At 39.2% G+C, this 13,524-nt stretch overlaps 1 protein-coding gene across 3 annotated transcripts in view; it reads right to left on the bottom strand.

Moving 5' to 3' along the window:
- The window catches only part of Grm5 (glutamate metabotropic receptor 5), a 538,255-nt gene extending 525,442 nt beyond the window's left edge, over window positions 1-12,813 (bottom strand). For 2 of the 3 annotated variants that reach the window (XM_070034809.1, XM_070034811.1), the window contains exon 1: window positions 12,648-12,813. The gene's annotated coding sequence lies outside the window, so the exon portion shown is untranslated. Of the gene's footprint in view, window positions 1-10,478; window positions 10,643-12,647 lie in introns of those variants that run through there. The other variant, XM_070034810.1, reaches the window with a different exon arrangement.
- Window positions 12,814-13,524: the final 711 nt, after the last annotated feature.

Here is a 13,524-nt window from a genome sequence, read left to right as displayed (position 1 = left end):
TAAGTTGTTTTAAAATGACTAATTCCTTAAACACTACCTTTTCAAAACAGGTGATTTTCTACAGGAGTTTATGCGATTATCATGTCTCTTTGAGAACACCATTTTCCCCCATCAGATCTGCAAAAATTCCACTCTAGATAAAAAAATGAACATAATTTGAGTCACATTCTCGTCGACTCCTACCCTCATTTCAGTTTCCTTCTGTTTTTCCTATGATGCTATGCAAGAAAACTTTCAAACTCTCATCCATAATTGAATGCTCCAGAATAACAAGGTGGTTGGCAGTGTATAGAAAAAAAGGTCATTTTTTTGTAATAGTTGACATTTTAAACAAGCAAAAATCAAACAAAGAGTGATGTTTATTTTCTCATTGGAAGGATATCTGAACATTCTCAAAACATTCCTTTCACTTTCTTATGACCAGATACCTTGGGATAATGTTTATTCTCATGAGCAAATGAATTATACTGCAAAGAAAAGAAATAGGAAGTAAAAGAGAAATTCTCCATCAAATCTAGAATTAGTGGACAAACTCAGTAACGAAATAGAACTCATATTTATGCAAGCCTTCAGTTATAGGAGCTATAGACTAGTGAAGCTGAAATAAAAATTCCACATAGTCTATTAGATCTGTATTAAGTAAGTTTTATATATTAAAACACAGTATACATACACACATATTTAAGAGTTAACTGTTATGTGGCAGAGACTAACTAACTGTATTTTCCTTAAATACTCATCATGCCCAGAACACCTATTCATTAACTATTTTATCAAATGTTTATGGTTTGCTTCTGCTATGACTTTGTCCTGGGAATCAAATAAACACGAGTAAACAAGATTTCTATCTTCCTGTATCCGTGTACCATACACATACTTACGTGTACTCTACGATATAACACTAGCTGACAGCTAATGAACGCAGCAAACAATGCAAAGAGCAAAGAAAAGCTGATCGTATGAAGATGTGGCTAGAATATAAGAATAGGAAAGCTGTTACATAAAATGATGTTGTAAAGATAAAAAAGCCAGACCTTGAAAGGTCAGCTAAACTGTTATGTAAGATTTTATTGTTGACAGCCACAAAAAGCCTTTGAGAAAATATAAGCCAATGACAGGTAAAATTCAATTTTTAGGATTCTTCTGCCTATGCATTATTGTGGATAACAGGTTGCAAAAATCTGATAAGGAGACTCTTGTAATAATGTAATTCAGAGGACTAAACCTGGTTGTTCACAACTGTAATCCTGGAGACTTGGAAGAAAGAGATCAGGAGGATCATAGTCTGAGGAAAACAGCTTGGACCCCAATCTATTCAGCAACTGAGAGTAGTGATATGTCTGTCACCCAATATGTGCAGAAAGTATACATTAAAAATACCAGCCTCCAGCACGGCTGAAACTCAGGTGTAAGACACTATCTCAAAGTAACTAAAGTAGAACTGGCTACGGGTTATGGTTTAAGTGATAGAGTACTACCACAAAATCAGATGCCCAATAAGTTCTGTTAAATACACAAAAACAAAAAAAAATTCTTTCTCTTGATTTTCTTTACCACTGCCAGAACAGGATTCTTTCCTTACCCCACAAATTTGGGAACTGTGTAATGAAACTTCATCTGGCCATTGAGTCCAAGTAATGGAGCTAGAAATGATGCTAGAAAATTAATATGGAAAACCTTCGAGTATTTCCCAAAGCTTTTCAACATATTAAGGAAAATAGCATTATAGATCTAGACAGGACCTGGAGACGATTCGATATTATGGTATTCATGAAGATGAAAATAATTGTAGCAGAATGGTCTAACAGAATTCCATCTCAACATTCAGGTGTAATAACATTATACAATTTGATATCCTTTCTTGTATAATTTTTCAAGCATATAGTTTTTATATTCTTATTTTAATGAAATACTAGAATTAAATCTTAATATATTATTCACTACATAATGTCATTAATATATTTCAGTGCATTTTAATGATGGGAATAATAATGATAATAATTAAAATATATGGGTGGGATTGTAGCTCAGGAGGAGAGTTGTTTTTGAACATGTGTGAGCCACTGGATTTTACTCCAGCATCAAGACCATTCACATGAACACACACACACACACACACACACACACACACACACACACACACACACACACACACACACACACAGAATTTGCAGTTTGCTTAGCATTTTACATAAAATTGCAAGTACCAGGCTTCAAACTTCATTAACTTGCTTGCTCACTGGTGGTTTACCACTTGAACCATACCGCCACCTCAGCTTTTTATCAATTATTTTGATGAAGGAGTTTGCTGTCTTGGATGGCCTCAAACCACAATCTTTCAGATCTCTGCCTCCTGGGTAATGAGGATTGCAGTTGTGAGCAGCAATGTTCAGCTGCACAAAATGCATTTTAATTGTCATATAAAGTATGTGATAAATAATTTATGCCCACTTCCAGGTGATGGATTTGAGGATAAGCGATAGAAACAATTTGGAAACAATTCTCATTTAAGTAAATAGCAGAGCCAAGACTCACATTTATTCCTTTATAGCGCTTGAGTGGTTTTTAACTACATGGCTGGATCAACATTAATTTCAATACTGGCTTCTAATAATTTTCTTAACATCATAAACAAGGTCGTACTTTACTTGTTTTGAATATATTTTATAGCAAAAATAGCTAAATGTGTTGTTTCTTGCATAAAATGGCTTTACATTTTAAAGTTTATCCATTAAAATTTTCACATTATTATTAACTTTGCTAAAAACCTTTGCCATTATTCTAGATTCCTGCACCGTCAAGTGATCTTCCCATGAGCCCTGTTCTCTCTGGGAACTATAAATGCCCATGAGTGAGATCATTTTTTCATAATCATTTCACCATGAGTTTCACTCATTTTTAAGTGGGGATGTGACACAAGCATAAGAGAAAATTGTAATGTTTATTTTCAGCATACAGAACTTTTTTCTATTGTTAATCTCATTTTCACTTTTAAGGAATCACTGCTAAGTATGTCTGATTAACCTTATTCTGTATATAAGCAGAAAAAAAGCCCCAAACATGAGTTGTTGGGTTTTTTTTAAAGTTATAGTTCTTAGCTGTAGGGATTTTTTGGTTGAAAGAAGTAGCAGGTTCATGTTATGGATACTATAGTGACATTAATTCATATAATGACCAAAATGGCATAAGTGTATACTCCAATAATATAGAATCTCAAGGTTCTGATTTTAGAAACACTAGTGTGCTTTGTTAAATGTGTATCTTTCTGTATTTATGACATAGTATCATTAATCATTATCACCATCTTAAAAGACAGTAGAGATGTATTTAATATGCAAGAATGACTTTCCTTAATGAATCAGGCAGTCTCATATCCTAAAACTGCACTGTAACCAGATGCACAGTTCTTTTATTTTCAACAATCTTCTCAAACACTGGCCATCTTTCTGGCGCAGATGTCTCTTATATAACTTAATCCTCACACAAGCAAATCACACAGCTCAGGACATCAACACTAACATAATTCCTTCTGCTTGGCCAATACCCTCACCGCAAACAGTCAAGGGTGTCAATAGCTCCAATGTTACAGATGCTTTTGGTATATTTTCCATAAAACAAGTGCATCCTATAGATAAGAAGTACTCTGAGGTGTAATGATGCTGAGACCCTTAGTGTTCCAATAGTTTAGCTGTCATCACTATCTGAAACACATTATCTGTGACCATATAAACAACAATGAGCAATGTTTCTTCTTTTTAGCCCAGAACAAGAGGCCATATTTTAATTGAACCTCCTCCCCCTCCTCAAAAGCTGTAAATGGTATTGTACAACAATGAAATCTGCAATTTTATGCATTAGCTAAAAAGTGCTTGCAGTCGGATAAAGCTCACTAAATCATTTAAACAGTGATTTAGTAGTTCAAGAAGGTCTGAAACAGCTACCTGAGGCAAAGCAATAAAAATAATGTGATCCACCATTATTAACTAGTCTCAATTTAATTATCAGGCAGGGATTTTAGAGTCCTATTCATTTTGTAGCTTTCAGCTGCTTTCTTAATATTTAGGCTATCTCTAAAGACTGTAAAGCATTGGTGATCCCACTTAGATTATCTGTCATCAGGCGCTTGAAAATGCACATTTATATTTTTATAACTTGATTTCTGTTTAACTATTAGTAGCTACTGTTTATTTAGTTTATACTGAAATGTTAAAGCATTGTTTAACATAACCTACACAACCATTCTGTAAGGTAGGAATGATTATTTTCTGTATTTCTACCTCTAGAAATTGAGACTTAAAGGTAAAATCTCTTATCAAGTTCTCACACATATAAATTACAAATTTGGGATATGAACCCAACTATTTCGGATCCATGTATCTACACTTACACCTTCTGAAGGGCCCAATGGTTTGGTTATTGAAGCCTTACCTATGAGTTGCATAACACACAGAAATTAGGCTTTCTCTTAAAATTTTATGGAATTCCTATCAGTTACAGTCAGAAACCACAAAAATCCAATACATAAAACAAAAAATCAGTAACTCTTGTTTTCTGGCATCACGCTGTCCAATAGGGTTTCTCAAACTCAGCATTGTTGGTATCTCTGGACTAAATACCCTTCATTGTGGAGGGCTGTTGCCCTCTTTATGGACAATATTTAACTGTGGCCATTGTCTCTGCTGAGTGAATCAAACCAACCACATTTCCTAGTTGTAATAACCAAACATTTCCCCTTATATTGGCAATGTCTTCTGCAGGTCAAAGTCACTTGCTGTTGAAAACCTCTGATTCAAACAAGTATCATCCTAGCAGGGTAAACAAGTACAACTAAGAACAATTCATCTGATTATATCAGTTCTACACAGCTATTCTCTAAAATTTCCAAATACTAAAGATGAAATATTGGGATAGTTTGTATTTTTAACTTTGTTACTGATTTCTTTATTAAGTCATTTCCAAGGATGTAATGTCATTCTGTGATCCCCCAAAACTGTGAAATATCAAGGGTAATATTAATTTCCATTAACTATCTACAAATAAGTAAGTGTGAGAATAGCCTATGATATATACTTCTAATGCCAAAGGCTGGTTTTAACATGAAACATAAAACTCATAATTTAATAAGGTAATATCTAATTTATACATATTATTTTGATTTAGTTGATTTATTTTACAAACTAATAATTGTGTTTACTTTTTAAATTTCATTTTTAAGTAGTTATGAAGTTGCCATTCAAGAGAGTATTGTATTAAATACAATTCATCTTGATCGATGTCACCCCTTACTTTTTTTTAAGAATTTTGTTGATACATTGTGGATATTAAGACAAACGGACTCTAAAATATTTTCTCTATTGCAAATTAAAATTAATATAAGTATATTGCAGCATTAAATTATTCATTAATGCTACTGCAGTTGTAAGCTTTATATTTTAGTAAAAATATATGCTTAAAAATTTTAAATCAATAACTTATGAGAACAATTGTTGTGAAAGATAATAAGCCATAAAAGAATGCATTTTATGTCTGGTGTCTTTACAATACGAACAGAATCACATTGGCATAAAACATACATTTGGGTCTAAGTTTTTCCTTCAAACTTCAAGAATAGTTTGAACTAAAAGAAGTCATTTTGACAAAATTATGTACCATTTAGATTTGCATGTTAAGTGTTCTTGGATGTATGAGAAAAAGAAAGGTTTGCACACTCCCTTGTGGAGGAAAAAAGTGCTGCCGACTCAAAATAGTAATAGTTCAAAAAGTCAAAATCTTCTATGTTCAAGAGGGCAAGTTAATACCATACGTAAAATTAAGAGTTATGGAAACAGATCTCCCTAGATTTAACTACCCAGTTAACATTATTATAAACTCTGGGGCAGTGGGAAAGTCATTTAGTCCCTCTTAATCTCACACTTTACTGTAAAGCTCACAAAGTAAAAGTTGAATATAATACATAGGATTCTTAAGTGTATCATATTTAATAACATGGAAAACATACCATTTGATATAGAAAAACCTGAATGTAATTAATACTTAAGAGTAATATTTATATTTCACTGCAGGTCAGGTGGTTACTTAGAGTGGTACAATTAGTATATCAAACCCATTCAATGACACCAATATATTTTAATGTTTCCTCTTTTAAACATAAAGAATGAGAGCCAGGCTCTCATCCCTGTAATCCTAGCTACTAAGGAGGTGGAGGTCTGAGGATCACAGCTGGAAACCAGCCCAGGCAGGAAATTCCATGAGACTCTTATCTCCACTAAACTACAAAATATACTGGAAGTGGAACTGTTGCTCAAGTGGTAGAGTGTTAACTGAGTGCATGTGGCTCACTCCTGTAATCCTAGCTGCCCAAGAGGCTGAGATCTGAGGACTGTGGCTCAAAGCCAGACCAGGCAGGAAAGTTTGTCAGACTCTTATCTCCAATAAACAACCAGAAAACCGGAAGTGGCACTGTGGCTCAAGTGGAAGAGCACTAGCCTTGAGCTGAAGAGCTGAGGGACAGCCCCCAAGCCCAGAGTTCAAGCCTCACAACTGAAACACACACACACACAAAAGGTACAGTGCTAATAGTGAGAACAAAAGTTCAGTGACAGTACCCAGGCCCAAAGTTCAAGCCCCACAACTGAAACACAAACCAAAAAAGGTACAGTGCTAAGCTTGAGCACAAAAGTTTAGGGACAGTTCCCAGGCTCAGAACTGAAGTCCCAGGACTGGAAAAAAAAAAAAAAAGTAGGATATAGTTATTTAAGTACCTTTCCAAGTTCATTAAGCTGGTCAGTAAAAAAACTGAGATTTTTACTCAGGCACTCTTATGCCAGAACCTGCAATTCAAAATTCATTCCTCACTGGAAACCACAAGTTCATGATGTATAGCTGTGCCAAAATGAAAGTAGTCTAGTTTCATGGAAACAGAGTATGCTTAAATTCCAATCAAGTCATATGTATATTGGTGTGTGTGCACATGTGCGCATGCACTAGTATTTTTTTTGCCATTTTCCTTTACTTTGCACTAGTCATAAGAGGTTAAATAACATGTCTAGTGTTTAATATTGTGTCTCATGTGTCCAATAGATAACCAGGATGCCTTTACATTAATGTATTTGATTGCTGTCCCTCCAACCAAAGGACAAAACCCCAACAAGATGAGGACTGGTAAAATATAAAGATTCCTCCTCAGGATGAATTTAAAGAAATGAAAACAAGTCTATGATATATCTAAAAATATGTTTAAACAACTGACACAAAAGAATATCAAGAAGATATCTCATTAAAATATACTTGAAATTCAAAAATCCACTGTTCTTAGATTACACGAATATGAAAAAAGTATTTCTTGTCTCATTTGATTTTCTAAGCTCCATTCACTGACTAAAATGGCAAAATAATTATGCTTGTAGATAACATTGAAATTCTCGGAATCTTTTGACCATATTAACTCTTCAGTGGAGGACAAATACCCTGTGGTCTCTCACTACTAACCATATCCCAGGCAGGAGCTGTAATACATGCTGCTCATTCACAATTTATAAGTATACATTAATTGTTCAAAGGAGATTCACCATGGCATTTCACATGTACACATAATTTAACTAGACACACACGTAATTTAACTAGACTTACCTCTCACTTTCTCCATCTTCCCTAACACCTATTATTTATAATCTTTTAGTGAGTTTGATTTTGCACTAAAGAGTGCATCTATGTAATGTATTTTGATCTTGTTCACTCTCTGAATCATGTGGAAAATGTTTTCTCTAAATATAAAAAATAATGCAAATAATGCATGGCTCCAAACTGAAAAATGCTCCTCTGTTATTGTAATACATCTTCAGGACATTCAAGCCACAAACCAATTTAGCTTTAGCATCTTTCACATGTATTAACATATATCAAAATATCTTAATTATTTCATAAAGTTGGTTCATACTTGATTTATCTATTTAAACTATATAGGTAGAAATCATACACACATATGTATATATATCTCATTTAAAAAACATTAAGGAAGTATATTTAGACATGTCCCTTTCTTTATCCATGAGGATACCAACCCTTGAATAAGAATACAAATGAGAAAAAAAAAAAGAATACAAATGAGTGCACAATTTTTCAACTTATTTCAATTTATGGTATCACCTTCCTTTTACTGAAATATATTTAAATTTTATACTTAAAATGCCTGAGTATCCCGTAAAATAACATACATTAATTTATCTACAGAAAATTTAATGTCCTTTATAAAAAGGAAAGAAAATAATAACTAAACTCTTTGTAAACAAAATTAAACATTATTAGTAAGTAAATGAGTCTATTAGGAAACATGACAGCAATAACAGTTGGGGGAAAGTGGAAAATGATATGTACTTACTGAAGTATTCCCCAAACCTGGATAGTTTGTACTATGTAGTTGCAGTACTTATTGGTGAAATTTTCAGTTTCTGCCTGGGTATCTGAACCCTTTTCATAACATGTATTATAAACAGACATACGAGGCTTGTACCTACCTATTAAGTAAACATCTATTTAATATGCTTTTCATAAATGAACATTGGGTTTGTTGGGTTCCCTTCAAGCATATAAACCACCAACAAATATTACCCTGTGACAGCAAAAAAGGAGTAAAATTAAAATATGTTCATTGTGCATTTTTCATGCAGAATATAAATGACTAGGGAAAGCTTTCTTCTCAAGGAAAGGAGGAAGTGGCTACAAAGTGTTCAATGCAAATATTCTCCCATGAAACTTTGAAGTATCTATCCAGAGTGCTGAAAAGGTATCCTAGAAAGATATAAGATGTAGTGGCATGCATGGTACTAACCGGAGGAGTTCAGAAAGCATTATTTTCCTTGATAAACTAATGATCCTTTAAATGGAAGTTGCCATCCCCAAAATACAGAAATAGCCACAACGAATCCTTAAATTACATGGAAGTAACAGAATTTAAAGAACATTCACTGCACCCCGTGAAGGGAGTAGCACAAAGCATATCTGACAAGAGAGAACACCCAAGCGCTTGAAAACTCACAACAGGTATAGTCCTTTGACCAACAAACTCACAATTTAACAAAATGAATACCAGGAAACTGGGATGTGTGTTGTGGGAAGATGGGGTTAGAAGGTGAGTGGAGAGGAATGGAGAGAGGAATGGAGAGATGAATGGTGGGCAGATGTCATCATTAAACTCAATGCACTAGGTAATTTATGGGGTTGGGTGGAGTTGGGAGAAATGTGGGAGAATGATGAAAGGGGTGACATTGATCAAGAAGCATTGTGATAACAAACTGACATGTTTGATTGAAACCTCTCTGTACTGCTACTTCTGGATAATTAAAAATAATTAATAATACATTTTAAACACAGTAGAATTCCTGATTAGCCCCACTTATTCTGCCACTGGAACAAGAGGATTCATTCTGTGCAATGCCCCATCCCTAGACTGCTTTGGTGTATCGGCCTGAAGCCAACAAGAGCAATCAAGACTATCTCTAGCTGAGTCCCAGGCTGCTCCATGCTATTCACAGGCATGGCAAAGAAGATAGGAGAGAGGCTGCCTTTCCACTGTACTGTATTTATTTCTTTTCAAGAAGAAAAGGGATGTACAATACCCTGATCTCTTTGGCTGCTGAAGTTGGTTCAGCGAGAGCAATAAGACTCCTTACAGTCCTTACAGTCCCTCTCCCCCTGCACTTGCTCTGGAAGCAAATGTGGGCAGTCTTACACTCCAGCACCAGGTGGAGAACCCTCAGGGGACCTGTCACTTCTCTTTGAGAGGCGCCAAGTGTCGGTTAGTCTTGGGGTCATCTGCTAGTTTTTGCACTGGTGAGTCTGTCCTGGATCCAACTTGCTGGAGCATGGGCTCCTTGGCATGCTGCTCATGTTGCTGCCCATGCTTTGTACCCGAAGGGAAGGGAAAGATGCCTCCGTGGGAGAGGGAAAGGAGAGCGCAGGCGGCCAGCAAGTGACACTCAAAGACAGGCACTCTAGCCTGTGTGAGGCATGCTTTCAGCACCACCCGCTGTCCCCCTCTCCCTGTAAAAAATGCTACTGTGAGACAGAGACACCATCAATTGGTAAGGTACTCCCATTCCTTCCCATCTCTACCTTCTCTTTTTTAAATTTTTCTTTCCATTCCGTACCCTTGTGAGGTTTGGGGAAGTGCACGCTGCATGGGAACCTGGTGCCTCAGACAGCAAGAACTCATATCCAAAGGCATGCAGAATTGCTGTCTGGATCCTTGCAGCCTTTCTCTCCTTCATCCCATTGCTCCCTGCCTTTGCCAACAACAGGTTCAGTTAACCAAGGCCATCGGCAAATGGAGCAGAGTGAACCTCCTCCAAGGCGCTTCCCGCCCACGCTCCACCCACGCCCCCTACCCCAAACCCCACTATGAGCTTTGCAGTAAGCTAAAAGCTCCCAAATCCTTCTGGAGCTAGGGGACACCTGGGCACACAGACATTTAGCAAGCTTACCCCCTGTGGGCCGCGCAGCAAGTAGTGAGATGCAGTCTAGCTAGCCCCCTTGTAAAGTTGGAATGCAGGGATGAGCTGAATAGAGCAGCCTTTCCAGTCTAGGGCGACCCACACACACCCCAAGATGATCTTCAGTTTATCCCCTGTGCTCAGGGTGTGCAGAACAGCCGAGCTGAGGGCGGTATGTACAGCAATCTTCTAGCTACCAAGAAAGGGGGGAAGGGGAAAAGGGGAGAGAGCGGAGGAGGGAGGGGTGGTAGTTTGTATTTATAGAGAACAGAGTTCTCTGCGCAACTTTTTGGTGCCACCAAGTGGCACAGTGAGTTCCTTTAGGAAATGGGCAAATCTGGATGAGTAGACTCCACTCCAAAGCCAGATGAACCCATGGTGGGGGAACCTGGAGGCACCCCAGAAATTGAAATTGCTCATTCTACCAGCTCCCTATCTGGGATGCAAAACCCCAAATTCTAAGCATATACCTCTATTTATAGGGAAAGGGTACCTCTACTTTATTTACTAAAGTGGAAAGATGTCAAGTACATGGTGGGTGTCAGTTGTCTCCAGTGTAGGACCCCTTATTTTGGAGAGTCCTCCTTTCTCACCTTTTTATCCCAATCCCAATGTAGTCAGACCCCACTCCAAATCTTTTTCTTTTCACCCTGAGTACTTAACCTTTAAATAGGATGTCATTTTTCTTGCATTAGAATAAATTCAAAGAACCTCATAGTTTGTCACCAGAATTCCTTTTTTTCAATTGCTACTTGACAGAAAATAAAAGCATGGGACTTCAGGTTCGGTGGCTTTGACTGTATTGAAATGCTTGCCCAAACTCCAGCTTCCTTTGGATGAAAGCTAGGTGTCTAACTGTCCACACTCCTTCCACAGACCTCTCAGCATGCATTCCCCCAACAGCACAGCCACGATGTCGCAACTGATTCTGATACTTTGAGGGAGATTGTTGTGATGCTCCTTTTCTTCCTGTTTTCTGGATATTCTCTCTCTCTCTCTCTCTCTCTCTCTCTCTCTCTCTCTCTCTCTCTCTCTCTCTCTCTCTCTCTCTCTCTCTCTCTCTCTCTCTCTCTATCCATCTATCTATCTATCTATCTATCTACCCAGCTCTTCAAATCCATACAATCCTAGCCACTATTGCAGAACACGGTATACAAAGGTTAAGAGACATGTTCAAGGTCACATATTTTCCTAGAGAACAGTCCAAGGACTGCCAGTGAGAGACTGAACGAACGTGGTGATGCCAGGCTCTTTCTGCTTGTATGATCCCCACATAGCCCATCTAGTCATATTTGCTCCCTTCTTTGCCCTAGCTCTCCTTATCCATCCCCATCGTCTTTTGCCAAAGTTCTTTAAAGGGATAGGGGTGACAATGTCTTCCTGACCATGCTGGAAGTACATGAACTTAAGCTGAAAGGTCCAGATGTGCAGCTCACCCCCTTCAAAGGACCCGCAGCTCTAGAGCCTCTCCCCTGGTATTGTGTAGTCAAGGAAGTGTCATTTTAGAAACATCACACTGGTGTTCAAATCTGCTCCTGCCCTTCCCTTGCTGCTTGTTTGGGGGAATGAATCACCACCAAATGCTCTTGTATTCCCTCCCAAACATCTAATGGCTTCAAAGATAGAGAAGCCCCTCCTTTGCTAAACGCACGCTTTCTCTGCACATGTAACAGCATGAGAGAGAGAGAGAGAGAGAGAGAGAGAGAGAGAGAGAGAGAGAGAGAGAGAGAGAGAGAGAGAGGCAAAGCCTCCTTTAGCTCAGAGCTCTATTTTTTTTCCTCCTGATTTTTTTTAGTTCATTTTCTATGGAAACAAGCCCACTTAAATTCCTCTCTTATGCAAATAAAAACAAAACGATGTTCATAACATCTCCCGATGGAGCAACACCGCGGTAGCCTAGGGCTCCTGAGTCCAAAATGAATGCCTGATTCACAGGGCACATGCCCTTGCAGGGTGACTTTTCTAAACTTGCAGGACCTTATCATGTCCCTGGCTCCGCCAGTCCTCCACCTGCCCACCACCTGCCGCCCTGGGTCCCTTTCGCCCTAGCTCCCGCCCCTCGCCGGCTCCCTCTCCATCCCTGCGGGGGAGGGGCTCCGGCGGCATCCTGCATCCCGGGGACTCTCCAGCGAAGAGAAAGGAAACCGGCGCTGTGCTTACCGGGTGCGCGCCCCGAGCCTTGCGCCCCTGGCCGGACGCTTCCCGGGCTTCCAGCGCTCTAGTAGCGGCCTGGGCTGTGGCTGGAGCGCTAGTGGTGGCGGTGGAGGCGGCGGCGTCGGCGGCGGCAGCAGGCTGAGGCTGCGGGGCTCGCGGCGGTGGCGGCGCTCGCTCGCTGGCGCCAGCGCCCGGAGCACGTGCCGCGCTCGGGCAGACGCAGCTGGAGGCGCAGCGCAGGCCGGCTCCCCGTCCCGCAGCGCGCGGCGGGGGCTGCAGGCTCTCTCAGGCTGAGTGTGGGGGGGGGCGGGGGTGCACACACCTCGTGGTCGCGGGGTGCAGGAGAGACTAGCCTTGAGCTCTCTAGCTCTAGCTCTTCAGATTCCTTCCTGAAGCTCGGGAAGGAGGAGATTTGAGCTGGGAGAGACGTGGGTGGTGTGTCACTCAGAAACCCTGGGAGCAGGTAGATAATGAGCTCCGCTCTAAGGATGGCACTTAAACTCCTGACAGTGATTGGGAGAAGGGGCGTCATTGATGGGGGTGAGGAGAAAACGAGGGGGGGGGGTGAAAAGGGGGGCAAGGCAGAGAGGGGGGAGAGAAAGAGAGACCAGACAGAGAGACACACAGAGGAAGACAGAGAGGAGAGAGACAGCCGCAGAGACAGACAGACAAAGAGACAGACACAGACACAGACAGAAAGACCAGAAACCCAGGATGATTCAGAGGTATGAGTGGTTAGAAAGAAGGAATGATCTCTTTTAATGGAAGTACTTACTTATTAATAATGCCATTTTGTATTGCTCTGACTTCTTACAAATTCTTCCTACAATCATTACATTTCCTTCCTCTGTAGTAGCGAAATTATCTTTTACTTCCTCAAATG

This window comes from Dipodomys merriami, unplaced genomic scaffold (genome assembly GCF_024711535.1).
Source record: "Dipodomys merriami isolate MVZ:Mamm:240054 unplaced genomic scaffold, mDipMer1.0.p SCAF_25, whole genome shotgun sequence".
NCBI lineage: Eukaryota > Metazoa > Chordata > Mammalia > Rodentia > Heteromyidae > Dipodomys > Dipodomys merriami.
The sequence above is the reverse complement of the archived record's forward strand: the minus strand, read 5'-3'. Positions and strand labels throughout refer to the sequence as shown.